Source organism: Schistocerca nitens, chromosome 3 (assembly GCF_023898315.1).
Source record: "Schistocerca nitens isolate TAMUIC-IGC-003100 chromosome 3, iqSchNite1.1, whole genome shotgun sequence".
Lineage (NCBI taxonomy): Eukaryota > Metazoa > Arthropoda > Insecta > Orthoptera > Acrididae > Schistocerca > Schistocerca nitens.
The window spans coordinates 985,808,705-985,823,193 of record NC_064616.1 but is presented as its reverse complement, the minus strand read 5'-3'; positions in this window follow the sequence as shown (position 1 = coordinate 985,823,193).

Below are 14,489 nucleotides of genomic sequence, written 5' to 3'. Positions count from 1 at the left end.
TTGGTATGGCTTCCTGAAAAACACTTGGCCGGGTTTCACCTTTAATTGACATTCATAACCTTTGACTATGCCAGGTCGATCTGAAAATACCTTATGATTCCTTTTTAGAACCTGTCTCAGTTCTTCCTTTTGATTGTCTGAAATCTTATCGATTTCCTGCAATTTAGCTTCTATTTTGTCTAAAATAATGGTTTCTTCTTCTTCGTCTGTGTTCAGCTTACTGTTACTAAGATTAATACTTTCGTCCCAATATCTCCTATTTTTCAGAATTCGTATAGGCAGCTACCAAGTTACATCATCAGTTACTACATGTTTATCACTAAAAGGGACTGTAATTACTCCGGTTATTGGCAAGACCATTTTTAACTAGCTTCTTTCAAAGTCAACAACACTCTGATATTTTGACAAGAAATCTATGCCAATTAAAACCTCAATACTGAGATTGTTTACAATGAAACATGGATGATCAATTAAATTACCATTAATGTTAAAGGGCAGTAAAGCTTCTTGCTTTACCGTTTTTGACACCTTGCCAGTAGCACCAATTATTCTTAGTCCTGATACCCTCATTACTGTAAGCTTGTCTTTACCAGGTAATGCATCAAAGAAGGACTGAGATATCGCACTCACCTCACTTCCACTGTCTAAGAGACAACGTACATTGATACCCAACATATTCACTATTATTATAGGGTGGCTTATTCTAGGTTGTACAGGTGGTTCCTCAAACTCATCTAATAGTTCCTTTAGGATTTGTCTCCAACTAAAGTGATCGACATCTGTCTTCATTACATTTAGGTCACAGTGTGTAGGGGTTTCCTGAATTACATTTTCAGCTGCCTTTTCCAGTCGGTCTATTAATTTCAAATCGAAACACCGCACGACTTCATTACATTTAGTTTGCTGAACATAACCCAAATTACTGTGGTCTGGGCGATTCTGCGCCTCCAGACCGGGCATAACACTAGTTACAGCTAAACCACTTTCACCATTATCGTCAGTTTCCTTCTCAAGTGACAACTGGTCACAGCTACTGGGTTCATCGACCCCCAACAGCCTACCCTCTACATTCTCACTTATCTCCTGTCCTAAATCTATTAGTACATTATCAACATCCTGCACAGGCACTTTAGATAAGAGCACATCATCTTCATCGTAAATATAAGCATGAATTTCTTCTGCTTCTTCACCTGACAATTCACTATTTTGTAGCTCTTCCCTACCGTTACACTGCTGCGCATTCTCGTTCTCTTCCCACTTAGAAAGCGTCTCTAACACGGTATCTATCAAATACTGTGAGTGATATAATATTTCTGCTGTATTCTTAGATGCTACCGACTCTTCATCCACATGTTCAGTTTGAGTATTCTGATCTGTCTTACCAATTCCCGTAACTACTGGCTTAGGAAAAGTAACCGCCTGGTGAGCGCCAGTGTCCTCATAGACGGGAACTAGTTTTCCTGCCTCGGCCTACTACTGTTTGCTTTATTTCCATTATAATTAACTGGCACAGCATTGCCTTCCGCACTGTTGTGTACCTGCATAATTTTGCTTGGAACAACATTACTGACATTTGGATGCCATTGTTGGTTCTGATAATTATTTCCCCAATTCCTACCTCTCTTAGGATGGTGAACACCTACTGTTCTGATGTTTACATTGCCATTTTGCTCGTTCCTAGAATTACTATTATTGTTATTGGCATTTCTGTTATTACGTGCTTGCTCCTCATTGGCAGCAACACGTTCTACACGTTCCAAATATTCAATGAAACGATCCAGATTGTCTCTAGGGGCAGATATAATTCTAGTTTGCCAATACCATGGCAGTTTGGCTTCAAGACCTAGTATTATCATTTCAGGTTTCAGCTTTTCGTCCAAATGTGACAAACGTGAAATCCATGACCTAGCAAACTCTTTAATTGATTCCTTGCCTGCATTAAAGCGTTTTCCACTCCAAATTTCTCTCAATACTTCATTTTGCTTATTACTAGACCAATACTCATTAATGAAAGCTGTTTTAAACTCCGCTAATGTTTTACACTTCAATATAACATCAGCTGACCAACGCATGGCGTCACCTGCTATATGGCTTCTAATAAATGAGATTTTCTCTCGTTCAGACCAAGTTGGTGGAATCACATCTTCAAAATCGTTCCAGAAATCTAGCGGGTGGATATTTTTATCTGGATCGAACCGCAAGAACTGCCTACACACGATAAAAGCGGCGTTTGCAGCTACAACTTGTTGTATATTACCATTACCAGAAGTTACTGAAGCTACTTTACTCTCAATGTTAGCAATGTTAGTACTGATATTTTCTACTTTCATTTCAACATTATCTACTCTTTGCACAATATGAGTAGTGTCAGTTTTGATTGCATCTACTTCTGCTTGACATATATTTACTTTTATACTAACATCTTTAAATCTATCTGAGCACAGTTCAGATTCCGCCTCGATCTTTTCTGTTAACTTGTGCTCCAGCTTCGCATCTTCCATTTGGAAGTCTTTGCGAACCTCAGCAACTTCGGATTTTACTGTTTTATACATTTCAGAAAACTGTTGAGCAACCTTCTTCTTAATATCCTTATGACTGTAATCAATTTTATAATTCAAACTGTCTAGATCCTCTTTCAACTTATTGCAACCAGCCTTGAAGGTATCGTCCATTACCTCCAATCGTTTATTAAAATTAGTTTGGCTGGCCACAATCTCATACTTTAATTCAGCATTATTGGCTTCTAATTTATTGTCCATTGCCTCAAACCGTTTATTAAAATTAGTTTGACTGGCCACAATCCTGTTATTTACCTCAATTATATCAGACTTTAATTCAGCATTACTACTTTTAACCTGTTCACTTATTTCAGACTTTAATTCAGCTGTCATTCTAGCATTACTGGCAGCTATTGCTTGTAATATAACATTTAAATCAACAGCCCCAGCATCTTTGGTTTGCTCACTAGCTGGCTTTTTATCACACTCAGGTGACGAAAAACTAGCTCCAACACCAGAATCATCAAAACTAAACGAAACTTCTGATTGATTAGTCATATCTAACTTCTCCTTCTTAAACTCTACCATCTCTGATGACTGTTTCATTTTTAATTCATCAGAGAAACTATCATGCAATAAATTAACAATTTCTGGTTTCTGTTTTACTACAAAGGTCTCTATTATTGAATAATTGCCCCTTTTTACACTACTGTCAGGAGATAATACTTCATATTTCACCTTAACATAACTACTTTCATGCATATTTACACCTGAACCGTTGTCTGGATTTACAGTTCCCCCAACAGACATAGGTTCTGATTTAAGTTTAACTTCAGCTTCTTCCATCGCCGACAGTCTTTTTGTGCAGGTTAGTAAAATTTTTAACAGCTTTTCACTTAACTTAGTTCCTTCTGCACGACGTATGGCGTTGCCGGCGCGGCGTACCAGGATTACTGATGCGACGTGGCACGTTGAACTGCAGACAGCAGTCCGACGGCTGTTGTGTGTTTGCGTGGCCCGCAATTGCAGGCGCGGTTCCGGCTGCTCCGGAGGACGACTGCGGTGCGGCGAAACTGGCTTCTCGCGATGCCGGCAGCACTGCTAGACTCAGTGCCAGCTCCGTCAATCCAGATGCGTTCTTAATCCAATTGCGTCGTCCACATGCACACGTAACACTTTCACTGTTCTATTACTCAGCTGCGTGTCGCATTTCACTCGCGAATCCGAATAGTTAAAAATCACTTTCACTTTTACTCTGTTGATTTCCCGGCCGATGCACCATATGTGGGGCGGCGTATTTATTGAAAAATATGATTGCTGCACAAATGTTTGAAGAATGTAAAATCAGTTCCTATTATTTAGAATGTTATTTATGCTGTCTTTCGCCGTTCTCAACACTGGCTCTCTAATTACTTTTTAGCAACCAGAAAGTGATTTAACAAAACGTGAAGCCTGTAATTAGAATTCCTAGTGCCCACTTCATCTGAGAATATAATTATAGTTGCAGCTTATAGCTCTGAAGAATTAGGAGATTGTCCGGGATTTATAATCAAAAACGATTTTCCAAAATAGTTGAGTATATTCTGAAAGTCACAGATAAAAAAACACAAGTATCCATACAACCTAACTAACAGAGCAGTTCAGAGTCTAATGCGTTGATGCAACTATAAAAGTCCGAATTAAATGTTAAAATGAATGCTCGCCATAATTTGATGATACTATTTCATCAAACGCCACGCTAAATAATGGTAAAATGTCTGTCCCGCGACGGCACGTGAAAATACGACAATACGCAAACTGAAGCTAGATAATGAAAATCACTTGAAATGATTTCATGGTTACGCGCATCTCAAGTAACTGAATACGGCATCCGAGGCTGTTTGTAGCAGTGATACCGACGCGACGCGACTCCCGACACAGATGGCGTGTTATTCAGCGTCTGGAGAGAACTGGGGCCTTGCTTCCTCGCGCAGCATTCTTATATATAAAGCCGCGGTGCGGACGGCTAAGGGAACGCCTGATCAAATCGGCTCTCCCGACTAGCCGCTGGGCTAGTAAGGCACCACTTTAAGTTACCTAATGAATCATAGCTTCTCTTGCTGATGGCCGATGAAGCTCTTAATTTAAATGTGCATTCAGCACGCAGTTAAGTATTGATAATAAAATTTTGACGTGGCTAAGTTAAATATTTTGGGCGATAGAATTAATTTAATTGTACTGCACGCAGTAGATGAGCTCTGAACTGGCCCTTTTGAGATACGCTATCGCTATAATTTTATAGGTATTCAAATGAAACTTTTCACATCTTCATAGTCATAGCGGATCTCCAACCTATTTAAATCTAAACATCCTAGCCTTATTTATTAGCCTACTTAATCTATCTTGCTTCCTTAAGTTTTGAGACGAAAACCACAAAATCATGAATTTCCACTAAAATCTTAATTTGTGAAATCCAAAGTACTGTTTTTATTAAATTATTATGAAAGATAAATTTAAATATAAATTTTGAAGTCTCTAGCTCTTTTCTGTTGCGCCAATGATTTTTACAGAAAACGTCCAAATTTCGAAAATGGCTAAAGTTATCGAACTGATATTCAACACACATTAATTTAGTATTACTCCTGACATGCTAGAAAAGTTTTAGATTATTTGCTTGATTTTTAAAGTATTGCGTAACATTTATGACGTCAGAGCTAGTTACAGCAGACTGGCTGGCATACAATGGAAAGAGTGATGTGAATTTACTACAGCGTGAGTAGGCTGCTTCCCTACAGTACGTGTTATTATGCCCACGCAGGAAAACAAATTCATAAAGTTTGGGAATGCTCACCACCAGGAGCGGTGTCCGTTTGTTGTGTACGCCGACTTTGAGTGCCTCCTCGCTCCTGTGGCCCGCTGTGAAGGCGATCCTACGACCTCCCACACCACCTTTACAGAAAAACACATACCTTATGCGGCAGCGTACCAAATTGTATCGTCATATGACACCAACCTTAACCGATACAAATCTTTCGTCGGCGATAATCCATGGATTTGGTTGCACTCTGAGCTTGAAAAATTTTCACTGAAAGTAGATAAGCTGTACAGCGGCAACGTTCCAATAACCAAATCGAAGGAGAATGAAGATTTGTATAATAAAGCCACCGAGTGTCATATTTGTGGGCTGCCGTTGGACAGAAAAGCGGAAACTCCTCGTAGGGACCACTGTCATCTTACAGGGAAATTCCGTGGCGCTGCTCACAATGCGTGCAATTTGAAGTACCAATTACCTAGACACATACCAGTTTTCTTTCATAATTTAAGTGGGTATGATACTCATTTTCTAGTTGAGCACTTGGCCGATTTCGGTTTGGAGAAAGATCAGGTGAGTGTCCTACCTGAGAGCGTCGAGAAGTATATATCATTCTCCAAACGAATGACGTCAAGAATTACGCTGCGCTTCCTCGATACACTACGTTTTATGCAGGCACCACTACAGAAACTTGTTGAAACTCTACTACTGGGGGATATGCATATCACTCGAGCTGCATTTCCCGACGAGGCAAAGTTTCAACTTGTGACTAGGAAAGGGGTTTTTCCATACGAGTATGTAAATAGTATGGTCAAACTCGACGAAACCATAACTGCATTCTCCAGCAACCTCACAGGCGACACGATAACGAATGCAGAGTATGAGTATGCCGTGAATGTCTGGCGGGAATTCAACATTTCTAATTTAGGAGAGTACGCACGTCTTTACATGGACACAGACGTGCGCTTGCTTGCGGACGGTTTCGAGAAGTTCCAGAGTCTATGTATGACCACATATTCTCTGGACCCTGGCTTTTACTACACGGCACCTGGGTTGTCTTGGGACGCGATGCTCAAAAAAACGAAGTGCAGTATCGAATTACTGACCGATCCTGACATGCTTCTTTTTTTGAGCGGGCTATCCGTGGGGGGATCTGCCAATGTATTCATAGACACGCGAAAGCAAATAACCCACTGATGTGTGACAGGTTTAACGCATCCCTTGATTCAAGTTATATAATGTATCTAGATGTGAATAACTTATACGGACATGCTATGAAGGAATGTCTCCCTATTCGCGAGTTTCGCTGGCTGTCCGAAGATGAATGCAAGGGATTTGGTGGAAAAATCAGGGGGGGTATGGCCGCCGATTCTGATGTAGGGTATGTGGTGGAGGCAGAACTCACATATCCTATTAGTTTGCATGACGCACATGCCGATTTGCCGCTGTGTCAAGAGCAACTAGTTCCGCGAGGAGGTTCCACACCGAAACTGATGACAACGTTGGGGGGCAAGCAGAGGTACATCATTCACTATCTTAACCTCCAGCAATGCCTCAGCTTGGGTATGGAGCTGGTTAAAATCACCCGGGCCAGTTCCTTCAAGCAGTCCGCCTGGTTGAAGGAGTATATTGATCTGAATACGAGACAGAGAACTTCCGCGTCGTGTGACTTTGAGAAAGATTTTTATAAATTAATGAATAATTCAATTTTCGGAAAAACTATGGAGAATTTCAGGGAACGGCGTGAAATTTTTATTAGAACGCAATGGGATGGGCGTTGTGGCGTACGAAAATGCATTGCCAGACCAAATTTTAAACGGGTCACTATTTTCAATAAGAATTTTGTTGGTGTGGAGACGGCTAAAACTGCAGTAGAGTTTACTAAACCTATCTATGTGGGGATGTGCATACTAGAGCTATCCAAACTCCACATGTACCGCTTTCATTATGAGTTTGCGAAAACTCAATTCGCAGATCCTAAATTACTTTATATGGATGCAGATAGTTTCATGTATTGGGTGAAGAACTGCGATCCATATGAAGTAATTAGGTACCACGCCAATGAATTCGACACGTCTTCTTATGCGGCCGATAATCCTTATGGTATTGTTCCGCAAAACAACGTTATCGGTCTCATGAAAGACGAGTCGAATGGATTGCCGATTGTGGAGTTTGTAGGTCTTCGGTCCAAGATGTATGCATATCGCACATTGGAAGGTCCCACTCAGAGACGGTCTAAGGGGGTACGACGGATGGCATCACGAGCTCTGTCTATCGAAGACTATTTGCAGTGCCTACGTGGTGGTGTTCGAGGTGCTGAGCTGCAGCCGCTGCATATGGACCTGCAAACTAGCATTCGATCGATGGCGCACGAGGTGTACACTGTGCTGCAGTTTAAAATCGGTCTGTCGCCTCATGACGATAAAAGGGTCATCTGTGATGATGGCATTGAAACTCGCCCGTACTCACGCTACTCACTTGTAGCGAGACAAGGGGCGGGGGACTCTGATTGAGAGGGGGAGAGAGATAGTGTGTGAGAGAGAGAGAGAGAGAAAGAGAGAGAGAGAGACGGCGAGGGTGTCTGCAGAGTAGTGGTATGACCCTTTTATCATAGTGTAAATCCTGAATGAGAGTGTTTTGTAGTGTGTATCAGCTTGTGTACTTCCGTGTATGTCTGAGTGTGTGTGAATGTGTGTGAGCCTGTTTTAAGTGTGCATGTGTGTAAATATTATTTATTCTATTAAAAAATCATAAAAAACTAAAATAATCCCATTTATAAAAAAAGTCAATAGCTATATGACTGAAAGCAGATAAAAATTTTACACCTCTTATAATCAAACAGAAGAAGACGAAAACACAATTTTCGCAGTTCGTATCTGCTTTGATCTTAGTAGTAGTTGTAAGTTTCACCTGCCGTTAGCCATCCAGTCAGAACTAGTTTTTTAAGAATGTGAGTTCCACCTATTATATTCTTTATACACTCCTGGAAATGGAAAAAAGAACACATTGACACCGGTGTGTCAGACCCACCATACTTGCTCCGGACACTGCGAGAGGGCTGTACAAGCAATGATCACACGCACGGCACAGCGGACACACCAGGAACCGCGGTGTTGGCCGTCGAATGGCGCTAGCTGCGCAGCATTTGTGCACCGCCGCCGTCAGTGTCAGCCAGTTTGCCGTGGCATACGGAGCTCCATCGCAGTCTTTAACACTGGTAGCATGCCGCGACAGCGTGGACGTGAACCGTATGTGCAGTTGACGGACTTTGAGCGAGGGCGTATAGTGGGCATGCGGGAGGCCGGGTGGACGTACCGCCGAATTGCTCAACACGTGGGGCGTGAGGTCTCCACAGTACATCAATGTTGTCGCCAGTGGTCGGCGGAAGGTGCACGTGCCCGTCGACCTGGGACCGGACCGCAGCGACGCACGGATGCACGCCAAGACCGTAGGATCCTACGCAGTGCCGTAGGGGACCGCACCGCCACTTCCCAACAAATTAGGGACACTGTTGCTCCTGGGGTATCGGCGAGGACCATTCGCAACCGTCTCCATGAAGCTGGGCTACGGTCCCGCACACCGTTAGGCCGTCTTCCGCTCACGCCCCAACATCGTGCAGCCCGCCTCCAGTGGTGTCGCGACAGGCGTGAATGGAGGGACGAATGGAGACGTGTCGTCTTCAGCGATGAGAGTCGCTTCTGCCTTGGTGCCAATGATGGTCGTATGCGTGTTTGGCGCCGTGCAGGTGAGCGCCACAATCAGGACTGCATACGACCGAGGCACACAGGGCCAACACCCGGCATCATGGTGTGGGGAGCGATCTCCTACACTGGCCGTACACCACTGGTGATCGTCGAGGGGACACTGAATAGTGCACGGTACATCCAAACCGTCATCGAAACCATCGTTCTACCATTCCTAGACCGGCAAGGGAACTTGCTGTTCCAACAGGACAATGCACGTCCGCATGTATCCCGTGCCACCCAACGTGCTCTAGAAGGTGTAAGTCAACTACCCTGGCCAGCAAGATCTCCGGATCTGTCCCCCATTGAGCATGTTTTGGACTGGATGAAGCGTCGCCTCACGCGGTCTGCACGTCCAGCACGAACGCTGGTCCAACAGAGGCGCCAGGTGGAAATGGGATGGCAAGCCGTTCCACAGGACTACATCCAGCATCTCTACGATCGTCTCCATGGGAGAATAGCAGCCTGCATTGCTGCGAAAGGTGGATATACACTGTACTAGTGCCGACATTGTGCATGCTCTGTTGCCTGTGTCTATGTGCCTGTGGTTCTGTCAGTGTGATCATGTGATGTATCTGACCCCAGGAATGTGTCAATAAAGTTTCCCCTTCCTGGGACAATGAATTCACGGTGTTCTTATTTCAATTTCCATGAGTGTATATACTTCACTGTGGAAAAAAATCTTTATACCTAGAAATATGTGTTCACCTGATTGTTGTAGTGGAAAATGTCTAGAGCTACTTACTTCAATGAAACATAATTTAAATTACTAGTGGAAAATGTTTTAGAGGCACTATTTTGAACTAAAAATACGTTTGCCTTCAGTTAAAAAAGTGCTTCCAGTGGAACTTACTAGAGATATTATTTACCTTGTAAGATAATATAATTACGTTCTAGTACCTCTGCTTTAGTTTTATATACATACAGTGCTTATATATTGAGAGGCACCCACATGCCTTGCTCATACTGTGGCATCAAGCAGTCAGGCCTGCAAGATGAGTGGTCTGCCAACCGAGTGGATTCATTCTTATTTATCGAGTAACATGAACTCTAGTACTCACACTTAAGTTACAAGTTATCCTCCTATATGATTAATACGCAACGGAAACACGCATCTGACTATAATTAATTTACAGAACTCTGACTGTACACTACGCACTGGCAGTACCACATTTTCTTTCTTTTTTATTTAACGGCTTTCGTCAACACGTGGCCACCGCACTGAATATGAATGGCGCACACATTATAAATTCGGGACATTATGACAACATACAATTCGAAGGAAAAGTCCACCAATCTTTTTCTTTTCACTATCTTATTTATTCCGATAAATTCTATAACCTAAACACACAAATTCTATAACCTACAACAATAACACATGAGAAATTCCGCCCAGTGGGCATGGCTTTACATTGGTGAATCTCTATATTATGGTCTCGTAATTATTTAACGCTACAGTGCACTTTCTGGATAGGATGGTGGATCTTTTATTATACCTCACACTTCGACTCCCACAATCATCACCACGAAACTTTCCTCCAGACCGAGCGGTACCGAAGGAACAAGCATAACCCACTAATCTTCTGAAACTACCTTGCTACTCTCCCATGCAAACCACACATACCCAAATTACATGACATACACCACACTACGACATGGAATACAAAACACTACATAGTCACAACACTATCACTTTCAGCTTTCCCACTTCAATTAGTATTTATCCCAGTTTCACACGACACTGCCCCACTTTGTAATTCTACTTTCCTACTATGGACTCTGGAGATATTTGCACGTCTTCCTGTGCAATGCAAGCCAAGTGGCGTTGCTGGATAGACGGCCGACTCACCTTGTTTCTCTCTCAGAGTTTGAATCTAGCGTCGCACGGAATCATATCACGCAAAGTAATATTAAGAACATATTCATCACACACGCGAGTCCTCAACTGATACCATGGACGAGTACTTCTCTTTATCCTTTGTCTCATACACAGATTGAGACTCACACAGTACTCACCACGTGGAAGTACTCGTCTCTAATTTCAAGTCCTGCACACGCCATTTCTTAAATATTTCAACTTATGGTACACACGCTATTTCTTAAATATTTCAACTTATTGTACACACGCTAGTAATTCAGCTTAACTTAAGCACACGGAAGTATTTCAACTTATTGCTACACGTGGTTTCATTGTGACCGTTGGTCACTTCTGAAGATTACTACAATCCCATTAATATTACCTGCCTGACATTTAATTCTCCCCACAAAAGTTCCTGAAATAGAGAAATTATTATTTCAAACTACTCTTAAATATTCCACATGCATACCATGTCTCCACTCTTTTGTCTTTACGGAGCACACCTAAGACAGGTCTTAACAACACAAGATCCAGCGGCGGAGTGCTGAAATATGGCCGTTCTCGAGGTCATCTCGCATCTCTGTCGAGGTGGGGGAAGACCATGCTACCGTATTGGTCAGCCACATTTCAGGCGCTCAAAGCTCTGGTAAGTTTCATCTCTTTGGTGCCACCAAATGTGGCCAAAGGATCGTCTCAAAGATGATCATATATTCACATTCACTATCTGCGGTTAGCAGATGAGCATACATTCATTCATTTCACAGATCTCACCAAACTGGATGCAGGGATTTACTTTGTGGGAGTGCACATGTGATCAATTAAATAAATAAATTGTCATTCTTTCCCACACTGGTATCCGGCTTCGCTGTATTAATTGAAATTGAGTTATTTTACATAAAAAATGTGTTGTTCTGACAAAAATAATGAAGTATTTTGTACCTATTTTCAATGTCGGGCGGTACTGTACCCTTTCAGTGTTTATGAATAATGTAAAAACACGTATCTGCAAAGATCAGAACTTTGCTATTTTTACTTGAAGACAAATAATGTACCTGTAAACTCATATAATGTGAAAAAAAAGTGAATCATTTTACTGTAAACTGATATGTCACAAACAAAATCTGAATTTAATAATAAATTCAATTATTTTATTGTAAAAAAAATACCCGAGTTTGTTACTATTTGACCCTCAATCATGATCCATATACGTTGCACTGACACAGATAGAGACCCATAAGATTTTTGCTGATTTAAAGACATAGATGAAAGCTGGACTTGGTCCGCCGGTCACAAACAGACCCCGCTACTCTGTCACTTTAAACAGCGGGCATCTGGCGAAGCCGACCCTGGCACTCTCTGTCACTTTCAACGGTTGACCCATCGGCACGCCAGCGAGGTGGAAGCAGGTAAACTGTCTCAGACAGCTCCAGTGGAATGTGTTTCACGAACAGTATCACCAATAAACTTACTTCTATGGACGTAGGTGTCACAGAAAGAAAACAACAAGAATTCCTATGGAGAAAAAAATTATTTATTTATTTGTGAGCCATTTTAAAAGTAATTTTACATTTTCAGATGCTGACACAAAACTATTTTTTTCTTCTTCACACGTTTGCTGTCTAAGTTGATGGATAGGTGGACAATCGTAGTATTCCAGGTTCTGGATAGCAGCATATTTGAAGATTCGACGCAGCCAGCTACTCTTCTCATCGCCTTTAACGTAGATTACTGTCACCTTGTGATCAAATACGCTCAGCAATTGCAGCAAATGTTTATAGGAGATGCCAGGGGCGTCCCACTTAATCCCATGATAGAATTTTGTTAGCCACATCGCGCTTCTGACTGTCTTATTGCACTTGACGTCTTTAAATGGTTTCGGCGATTCAACTCTTGATACAAATGTTGCTATTACTCCATCACTTTGCGTGAATGCTATTAATGTACAGTCTTTAATTATGAAATGCCTGCACTCATGATAGTAAAATCCTTGAACGTCAGCTACGATCCTCACACCTTCAGGTAACATCGTGATCTACGCTAGAGCTAGCAGAGTGCGTATTAATTTATACAACTCGTTGCACTACACCAGTGAGCGGACACTAGTTAACGAGACGATCATGCAGAACGAGAGCATATGCCGAAGTCTGATCAGGGAAGTTTGCTGAAGATTCAAATTCAATCCGTACATCTATAGGTCCTGATTTAATTATCTCATTCTGTTTTGAACAGTCAATCACGATTATTGGCGCTAGCTTCTTGAAACTCTGTGGGCTGAGTAGGCATCCTTCATTTTCAACACCTTCGTAGTAAGATGCTCGGAATCTCGCATACATGTCAAATGCCAGACTGTATACATTGCTGTCCCACTGTAGATGTAGATTCTCATATGGGTAGTATTCTGAATTCAAGTAGACTCTGGCGTTAGTTAACTTCATTTTCAACACCTTCGTAGTAAGATGCTCGGAATCTCGCATACATGTCAAATGCCAGACTGTATACATTGCTGTCCCACTGTAGATGTAGATTCTCATATGGGTAGTATTCTGAATTCAAGTAGACTCTGGCGTTAGTTAACTTGCAGTGGTCAAATTCAGTTGAGTCCTTTGATACATTAGCACGCCTTTGAGTTTGAAATGCTAGTATGATGAATCGAGGTGCTTCCAACTGCACTGATGTTTTAATAGCCCAAGTATGTGTGGACGCTGTAGGTAGGACTGGGTATTCAAAAAGCTCCCATGATCGGAAAGTTAGTGGTAGGTAGGTGCCAGCATTCAGAACTTTTAAAAGCTTCAAGCGCTACTCGTCGACAAAGGTGATGTGAGGCATTTTCCATGATATGCTATTAATCTTGATTTGAACATTCTCTGCAGCTGTTTGAGAGAATGAATTCGCGTCACTTGCACTTCTCACCAAAATAAGTTCCTGTTTAGCGTTGATAATTATTCGCTGCATATCCTGAAAATAACCCATAAGCATTTTTAGTGGCACGCACGGGGTAAATCGGATTTGTCCACCCTCCCCATCCGCTGCATCTATGAACCACCCAGCATTTTCCAAACTGTTTGAATCAGAGGGTGAGGCTGAAACGTACGTCTTAAGGGCTGATGTAATGCCAACATTTCTAGTTCGGTCTATTTCAATTCCGTTGAGTTCATAGGGTATCTCTTGAAACAGGAATGCTACGGCATTTCGAGTGAGCTCCGAGAGCGCCACGGCAGCCCCGTCAGCTTTCTTAAATGTGTAGTCCAGATAGAGGAAGCTCTTGCTAGGCAGTGTTACCGCGTCCTGATGCAGGATAACAATCCTAACTTCATCATTTTTGTTAAATGTGCTTGAAGCGTAGGGTTTGTGTGAGTGGTATTCATGACGAATAATTCGGTCATCATACTCTACTGACTGAGTTACGTTGAGCGACGTCATTCTGCGGTTTTAAACCTGCTAAAATGAGGAATTCGTAATTAAGCCGTGTTATCACCTTGCCCTTCCGCGTTGCACTAACGGGTTGTGAGCCTGGTGTGCTAGCTTTATACATTATTCCCATCTCGCCTTAGATGCAGGCGTACAATGATCTCTTCTTCTCTAAAGTTAACAAGCTGGTT